Source organism: Otolemur garnettii, unplaced genomic scaffold (genome assembly GCF_000181295.1).
Source record: "Otolemur garnettii isolate 467f Iridium unplaced genomic scaffold, OtoGar3 scaffold00012, whole genome shotgun sequence".
NCBI lineage: Eukaryota > Metazoa > Chordata > Mammalia > Primates > Galagidae > Otolemur > Otolemur garnettii.
This window is the reverse complement of record NW_003852407.1, coordinates 29,756,867-29,765,259: the sequence shown is the minus strand read 5'-3', so window position 1 is coordinate 29,765,259 and position 8,393 is coordinate 29,756,867. Positions and strand designations below refer to the sequence as shown.

General features: G+C 43.0%; 1 protein-coding gene across 1 annotated transcript in view; it reads left to right on the top strand.

The window, feature by feature from the left end:
• Nucleotides 1-2,459: 2,459 nt before the first annotated feature.
• GREB1L (growth regulation by estrogen in breast cancer 1 like) overlaps nucleotides 2,460-8,393 on the top strand; it is a 291,844-nt gene continuing 285,910 nt past the window's right edge. The window contains exon 1 of the mRNA XM_023510203.1: nucleotides 2,460-2,563. The gene's annotated coding sequence lies outside the window, so the exon portion shown is untranslated. The remainder of the gene's footprint in view (nucleotides 2,564-8,393) is intronic.

Here is an 8,393-nt window from a genome sequence, read left to right as displayed (position 1 = left end):
CACTCCTTGAAGTATATATAATATTGAAATCATTATTGAGTCAATCCATCACAGCTTGATCAAGTTTTCATAATAGCTAAGTCTTACAGCCAGGGTTCAAAACTATGGGGCCTACCTCCAGAGTGTTCACTTTTAACTCTATCATCTTTTATAATCAAGAAGTCTGATGAACACAGTGAGAGATATACAAATCCCAAAGGAGACACAAAGTATACACAAATTCAGGACAAGAGAGTTTGACATTGAATTATTAACCTATCAAACTATCAAGAGATTACTCTCACTAACTTTTAACCTTGTTAGGGACTATGCTATCTGGCTCACAGTGGGTGTTCAATAAATGTTTACAAATGGATGAAGAATGAATACTAGTCCTGTAATATGCATATTACACTAAGGGCCTCAGTGGCTGTGCCATTATTGCCTTAACATCTCTGTTCGAGTGTGCTTGGTCCTCAACAAATGGTCCTTGAGCTAAAAACTAAGAGAAAACATTGATTTTACTTTAAGGCTGCTCAATGTTTGCAGTTTCCTTATCTTTAGAATGGAAGGTGTTCTTTCCTCTCCCCAGCCCCCAACTCTACAGAACTCATGAGTTTTTTAAAACATTCTCATTAGCTTATGAGCTTAGTCTACAGGCACTAGGTGAACTTGGAATCTTGTGTTTCTACAGTACACTAGTCTTCCACAGATATGGCCGGTTATCATGATGAGTTTCTGGAGTTACTTCTTTTTAGCTATACTGCTAACCACCTGCATCTTTCTTTGTAGTAGTTATTTAAAAAACATACTGATTTTGTTTACAAAGCCTGTGTTGTAGGCATGACCCAGAACTGAGGGAGTACAGCAGTGATTGAGAAAGTCACGTCTTCCACGTTCAGGTCACTTTAAAGTTTTCCTGTTTTCTTGCAGTTTTTGGCTGGGACTGGGTTTGAACCCACCACCTCTGGCATATGGAGCTGGCGCCCTACTCCTTGAGCCACAGGAGCCACCCTCTTATGTGTTTTCAAAGGCCCCACAAATAGGCATTTATTTGTAAAACAACAACGAAAACATTTTAACCCCTACCCTATAAGAAGCAAAACATGATTAAAAAATAAATAAAAATGCCAGCTGAGTGTGTCTTCCCTGTGGAGGAGGGAGAGAAGACAAACCATGAACGAATCACTTACTTTTGCCAGTCACAGCGTACGCCTTGAGTTATGTTCTGGTGATCCCAGAGTTCCAGTTAATTCCCTCTGCATGACCAAAAGAGAAGTGTATTTAGGTTAGGGGGCGGAGGGGGGGGGAGGAAGGAGGAAAAAGAAGAAAGTGGGAGAAACAAACAAAAGTACCGGACTAGCATCCGAGATCCAGTTTAGTTGATACTGTCTTTAAACTACAATTTGCAGTGATACGCTAACATTTGACAATGATACTAACCCACCCCGGACCGGGCGCCACTAGCCTCCCCCACTCCCACTAAGGTGCTGAGCTCTCTGGGCCTACGCTCTTTGCCTAGGTTCTTCCACCACATCCAGCATAGTGGGCTTTTTCCACATCTTTTTCCAGGTGTAGTTGCCTATCGGTGGCAACAATTTCCAGTGCCAAGAAATGGAGCTACCTTTCTAATAACTACAGCAGCCCAGCTGTGAAAAGTGGAGTCACGTCTGTCACTATCGGGCGCAGCATCTCTCGAGAACGGTGTCCCAGAAGCACCGGCAAGGTTCCCGGGAGGCTGGCCTGAGTGCTAGGTCGGGGCCCTCGCACATTCTCCAGGTGCAAAAGTCGGCTCTGGCCGGGTGCTCCGGGGTCGTTGGTTTTGTCGGGGCCCTGCCCCTGCCCTACCCCCTTCATGCAAAAGGCCAAGGGTTTTTGACCCACCATTGCCCGGGCCGAGTTTACGCTTAGGGCTCTTTAGCTGCCGTCCAGTGAGCAGAGAAAGCAATCATGCAACCAGGCGAGAGCACTCTGAGAAGGAACGCAGGCTCGGAGAGAAAACCATTTTTCTCCCTGGCTGCTCGCGTCCGCGGCCCTGGGGTCAATCCTCCTTCCCAGAAGACCCCCTGTACCCCCGGCCTCCGGCCCCCACAGTGACCGCCAACATCTGTGCGGTGGAGTTTGGAAATGGAGGCGCGAGGACACGGCACCTAGGGCTCCACAGTGCGGGGGCGTCTTTGGAAGGGGGTGGGTAGGGAAATGGACGCCCACTACCCTCGCCCCGGGCCCGGGAGCCCTAAAGGCCACTCGTGGGCGCGGAGGCGGCAGGAGGGCGAGAGGCGGGGCCGGGGGAGGAGGCGCGGGAGTCCCCGCCGCCGAGCTGCTGGGCAGGCGGGAGGGGCAGCACCTGAGGAATCCGCCTCTGGCCGCGGCGGCCACCGCCTCGCTCCGCCCCGGGGAACTGAGCGCGCGGCCCGCGCGTCTGCCACAGAGACCGCAGCCGCCGGCGGCGCTAGCACCTCGGAGGAGGGCGGCCGGAGCGAGCGGAGCGCAGCGCTGGGAACAGCACTGGGGGTGGGGAGACGAGCCCGGCCGAGGCGAGGGCCACCCCCGGTCCTCTGCCCTCGCGCCCCGCCAGGCCCAGGTGAGCGGCTGTGGGGACTCCGGGCGCGGGCGCGGGGAGGCGGGAGGTCGCCGGCCGGGCGCGGGCGCACGCCCTGCCCGGCGGGAGCTGCCCTTTGGCGGGCTGGACAGCCTGCCTGCGCGGGGAAACGCCGTGGCGGACTTTTTCGGGAGGAATGGGAAGGCGGAGCGGGGGTGTGTGCACGAGTGCGTTTGTGTGGCGAGGGCAGGCGCCTGTGCCCGCCCGGGCGCCAAAGCCGCGCTCTGCTCAGCGCCTCGCGTCGCCCACCACAGAGACACAGCCAGTGCTGTCGGCGCCCAGAGGCCAAAGGCCTGTCACCCCGGGCTCTGCCCGCTGCCTTTGTGGCGGGAGCGCGGCGGCCCGAGCGTGGGATGAGGGAGCCCGCCGCGCGCCCGGCAGCTCCGGAGCGCCGAGGCGGAGGCGACGAGAGGGCGCGCCCCGACCGGTCTCCCAGAGCCCCGGGGGCTGTGAGGGGGCCGCCGGGGCGCGCGGACGGCAGGTTCGGAGACGCTGGGGGGACTGGGACAGGGAATGGGTAGAGCGCAGCTGGGGAAAGTTGAGAGGTCCAGAGGTGGCCGGCGTTCGCTCAGCGTCCATGGGTTTCTTTGCTCCGCACCAGATGTCACTTCGTCACGAGCCGGCGCGCGTGTCTTCGGCCATCCTTTCCATCTTTCTGTGAGTGGCTGAGGACCATTTTGATTCTGAATGAGACACAAAGAGTTGTGTTGACAGCTGCCCCTGACGCGAGCAGACAGCGGGTGAGGTGTGCCTTGGTCGAGGGAGAGTGATGATGAGGCGGTTTGTTAAAATGAATCGATCCCCTCAGCCCCTCTTGCGATTTCCATCAAGAGGACCTTGTGTGGATCCAGTGCGTGGGGTTCTCAGTTAACGCCGCGCCCCGGGGACGTCCCGAACACGTTTCCTCTGCGCGGGGGCAGCTGCTGCTCCGCCTGAACCCGCCGAAACTCCGGGTCTTGCCCCTTTCTTCTGTTACGAGGTTCTTATCCAAGGACCCCTCTGTCCTCTGTCGCCGGCTGACCAGATAGGAATCAAATTTTCATTTCTACTTTCCACCCCGTAAGTTTCCCCCGACCCTCCTGGAGAAGAGAAGCTCTACTCGGATCCCACCTAGCCATTTAAAGATGGAGAATAGCTTTGCCTCAAAAGGTCTTTGAACAAAATGCTCCCTTAAGAACCTCTCATTCGCTACTCTGTCCGTGTTTTTTAACTTTAAATCCTAGAATTCTGCTTTGAGTTTTGTGGCGAGGCTGGTTCTTTTCCTTTCTGAAAAGTTCAATGAGAGTTTACAAATTGTGATACTGAAAACTTGTTTATGACAGAAAAACATCAAAATAATTTCATTGAAAATATTTAGGAATAAAATTATGTGCATATAGGTATGCATTAACAGGAAAATTTAAATGAATGAATATTTTTTAAGTCACATGAGTAGGGTAAAAATTTCAGGTAACAATGAGGAATATATATACTTAAACTCCCTCTCTCCAACTCCACATTCCTATGCCCTGTCCTCCTCCCCAGAGGCAACCCCTGTTGTAAGTTTCCCATGTATCCTTCCATAAATTAATTATTAAAATGAAATTACATTATAGAAATGGAGGATGAGAGGATTTAAATATAAGACTGAACTGTGTACTAGTGGTGATGACATTAATTTGATTCCCACTCTGATGACATTAAAACCTTATATTTGGTCTACAGTGGACAATTGTTACCTTGAAGATCAATTAGACTGTTAAAAGTCTTAAAGAAAGTATTCAGTGGAAAGCAGAACTACTAAACTATGATTCCCTCCCACACACATACGAGTTTCTCCACAATGTTTTTTTTAATAAAATTTGTTAATTTTGTACTCCATTTTGGAAGCCTTTATGAATAAGAGAATGAGAACTTGTCTACTGCATTGTGTATCTGAAATATTGAAAGGACACATGCATAGTCTCATTGACATGACACAGTATCAATATCAAAATGTTAGTGGTAAGGGAGAAATATGGAGGCCAAATTTTAGACATTTGCTTGCACCACTTCCTTCCAGACCTAGATTTGCCTAAACTAGCCAAATGGAGTAACTTTCTTGGAAAAGCTTTTATTTCCCCCTCACTTAAATAAAGGAATTGAAATATATGGTTCTTAAGGGTCCTTCTAACTCCAAAATTCTATGATTAAAGTAATAGTTTTGTAGGTGACCAAACACTGGCTAAGGATAACCCAGTTGAGTGTTACACAGTGAGGTGACCAAAAAAAAGATGCCTAAATGGTAGAATCATAGAGAGGTTAGAGACGTTTAAACAACTCTTGAGTTTGATATCATTGGAGAACAGCTTCTTTATTTGTCCACAAAATGTCTGCTTATGTTGTTCAGAGAAGCCAGTGGGCAGAATGGGCCTCTTCGTGTCACCTTGTGTGGCTAAAAAGTGAATTCTTTTCACAGCTCACAGTTCCATTTTCTGGGAAATTGCTCTTACTAAACTCTTTTCAGTGAAGTGAAAATAAAGTTGATTTGCTTAACTTTAAAGGGACATGATGTAATTTAATTAACAATTCTCAAAAGTATTTAGATTATGGAATATTCCTTATAGCCAAGATATTTTAGTTATTTTAAAAGTATTCACTTAGAGATCATGTTCTTAGTAGGAAACTTCTCTAATCTCTGAAACACCTACAACCTTTGGGCTCATGATTCTTGGGTGGACATAGAGTTGAGGGGCGATTACAAAGTTGTGATTGCAAAATCGTAAAGGTAAAAAGGATTAGTTAATCTTAGTCGTTATAGATGATCTAAATTATGGGATTTCAAAAGTATGCTATGCTATAAGCCATGATTGCAAAAAATCGATGTTAAGATATAGGAAGCTTTTGAACGACTGTGATAACAATATTATGTAATTATTTTGAATAACTCTATGATATAAATAAACTATAGTAAAGTTTTAGGAATTATTTGATTGGGATGATAAGAATATGAACTGGAATAATAGATTTGTAAGGGGGCTTAGAGTAATCTTGATCGATAAAACTGACAAAGACAAGAGAAAATTAAGAACCAGTAGTGAAATTCTTCAAAATGGGAATAGTTTTTATTTTTTCCAGCTCCCTTCTCAACCTTGTTATATTAATGTATATTTTTTGCAAGTGTCTTATCATATTGCAAATAGATTTTTTAAGTCTGATTTTTTCATAAACATTTTTCTACAGTTGATTTTTTATTATTTATATAATTTTATATCAGTTTATAATTTACTTAAATCTTCCTATTTTATGTCTTCCAGTATTTTAAAAATATATAATGCCCATCTTCATGATTGCAACTTTATTCTTTTTCTTTTCTTTTCTTTTTTGACTTCGTTAGTATTGTTTCCTAGGAGAAGCAGTATGGTGTAGTTGCAAATAGGTGGGCTTTAAAATTTAGAAGGTCTAGGTTCAAACCTAGCTCCAAGTATTAGGAAGGTAACTTATTTTCTCAAAACTTTAATTTACTAATCTGTGAAATGAGCATAGTAATGGCTCTCTACAAAGTTGCTAAGATAAAAAGCATCAGTAACACATACAGATTATAGATATTATTTTTATTAAGAAATTTCCAGATTTCTGATAATTTCCAAATTACTTTCTAGAAGTATTATGTAATTTATGCAGTCATTAACAATCTATGTGTGTGCTTATGTTATTTAAAAACATTTATATTATTCTTACTAATTTGATCAGTGTGAAATTGCACCCCTTTGTTTGACTTGGATTTCAAAAGGGATAGTTTTTTTAACAGTGTTCTAAGGTTTTCTAAATGAAGTGGTGGAAGCTTTGTTACCTTTGTCATTTTGAGTTGGGCTCTAAGATGTACACATTAAGAAGTCAGTTACGGCGCTAATGAAAATGGAACCAAATTTTCCATTAGTCTTTTTTTAAATTAATTGTTGTTTTCTTGTATTTTCAGTCTAAGGTAATGTTTATTAGCTATGACCATTGTTATTTTAAACTGTAGAAAAGTAGCTGTTAAAATTAATAACTAATATCATATGTAAATCTTATGTAAGTGAAAATACAATCTTCTTTTCCTTGAAAGTCTGATTTATAATTAGTATTACTGTGATGACATTTGATGGCTTTTTACTAGGACTACTTTTCAAAACTTGAGGAAAAATCAAAGTGAGAAAATTTATGATTTTAAATCATGTTATCTTTTGGCTACAAATGGATAATAAAGTTATGCTTTCTGACTGGAGTTCTTATATAGTCAAGGTAATTTAGACTACACAAAAGCATGCCCTTGTAAGTTCTGGAGTTCTAGCAGCCCTGATATTTCTGGCAAACACACACCCAACATGGATAACAGCAGTTCTTTGTGCTGTTGAGCCCCAGGAGGGCTCCTTATTGTGTACTCTTTCTTCCCTCTCATTCTTGACTGACTGGTGATAGCAACTCCTCCAAGTCCAGATGTGAAGTCCCACAGTGACTCCTCTCTTTTCTCAAGTCTGTGTTTACCCCTACCACCCACCCCCTTCAGCATGTTTGCTTTTGTTCTGTCTGTGCTACAGAGAATTCATTATCTTTTCAAGGTTTTGATTTCAGATTTTATTTTTATTTTACCCTATGCTCTCTGACTATCTTCAACTCTAGCCATAATTAGCAGAGATTAACATGGAGTCAGCACTTGATAAGTCTTGGTTGCTATTAACCATATTTTGTATTGTCTTCTCTGTTTCTGGTCATGGTTCTATTTTTATGGGCTCAATCTTCAGAAATAAGTTACATTTGTGTCCTGTATTATTGTGTTTGCCTGTATCACCAAGGTTTGGAGTTGGGAAACCTGCTTGTTCTGGCTCATCTAATTGCTTGTGTGCTTAAGCGAGTTTCTTAACTCCTGTGCCTTACTTTCTTCTGTAAAATGGGATTAACAATTACTAACCCAATTACCACCAACCTTCTCCATGGGATTTTTGTGAAGATAAAATAAAATAATAAATGTGAACATATTTTAGAAAAAAAGATCTACAAATTCATGTTATGTTGTCAAAATTACATATTGTCATTACCCTTCGTGGGGTGTCCTTATCTATGAGAAAATGTCATCTCAGTGTGGATTTGCATTTTGAGCTTGGAGTTAAATGCACATTCTCGGGGCCTACCCATACCTATTGAATCAGAAACTCTGAGGACATGGCCTACCAATCTGCATTTTAACAACCCTTCTTGATGCTAAACCACTGTTCTGGAGAGTAAGAAACTTTAACAACCATTAAAAGAGTATTCTTATATTAGTTAAATATTAATCATAAAATAATCCAGAAATATAATAAAATCACTTCTGTATTCTAGATGTGGAAGGAAAGTTATCTATTAGTATTAGCTTCTAGAAATTTGTCTTTAAATATCTCAAAATTTAATTCAGGTAGGAATTATAAACTCAGATGCAGGGAAGGGCCCAATAGTAATCAGAATGATGAGGTAAGATGCCTGTAAAGTAATTGGGAGTGATGAGTTCTGGTAGACAAGGAAGTCTGAATTTCCAAAGCTTTACTGATTGTTGTTTTTTGAGAGTGTGGGTCATTATTGCCAGCCCACTTGATTTTTAGGTAAAGCTGAAGATTCAATTTTTATGGGAATTTAAAAGTTGGCAGTACATTTTGAAGAAAATATATGGAATGAATTATCTGGAAACCAGATAATCTCCAATTTCTGAATTAATATGGGTGAAAACATTTTCATCTAAATGGGTGTGATGAGAGAAGAAACAACTTTGTTCAACATTATTAATAATTGAAAATGCATATTAAAACCAGATATAACGGCTCAGCGCCTGTGGCTCAAG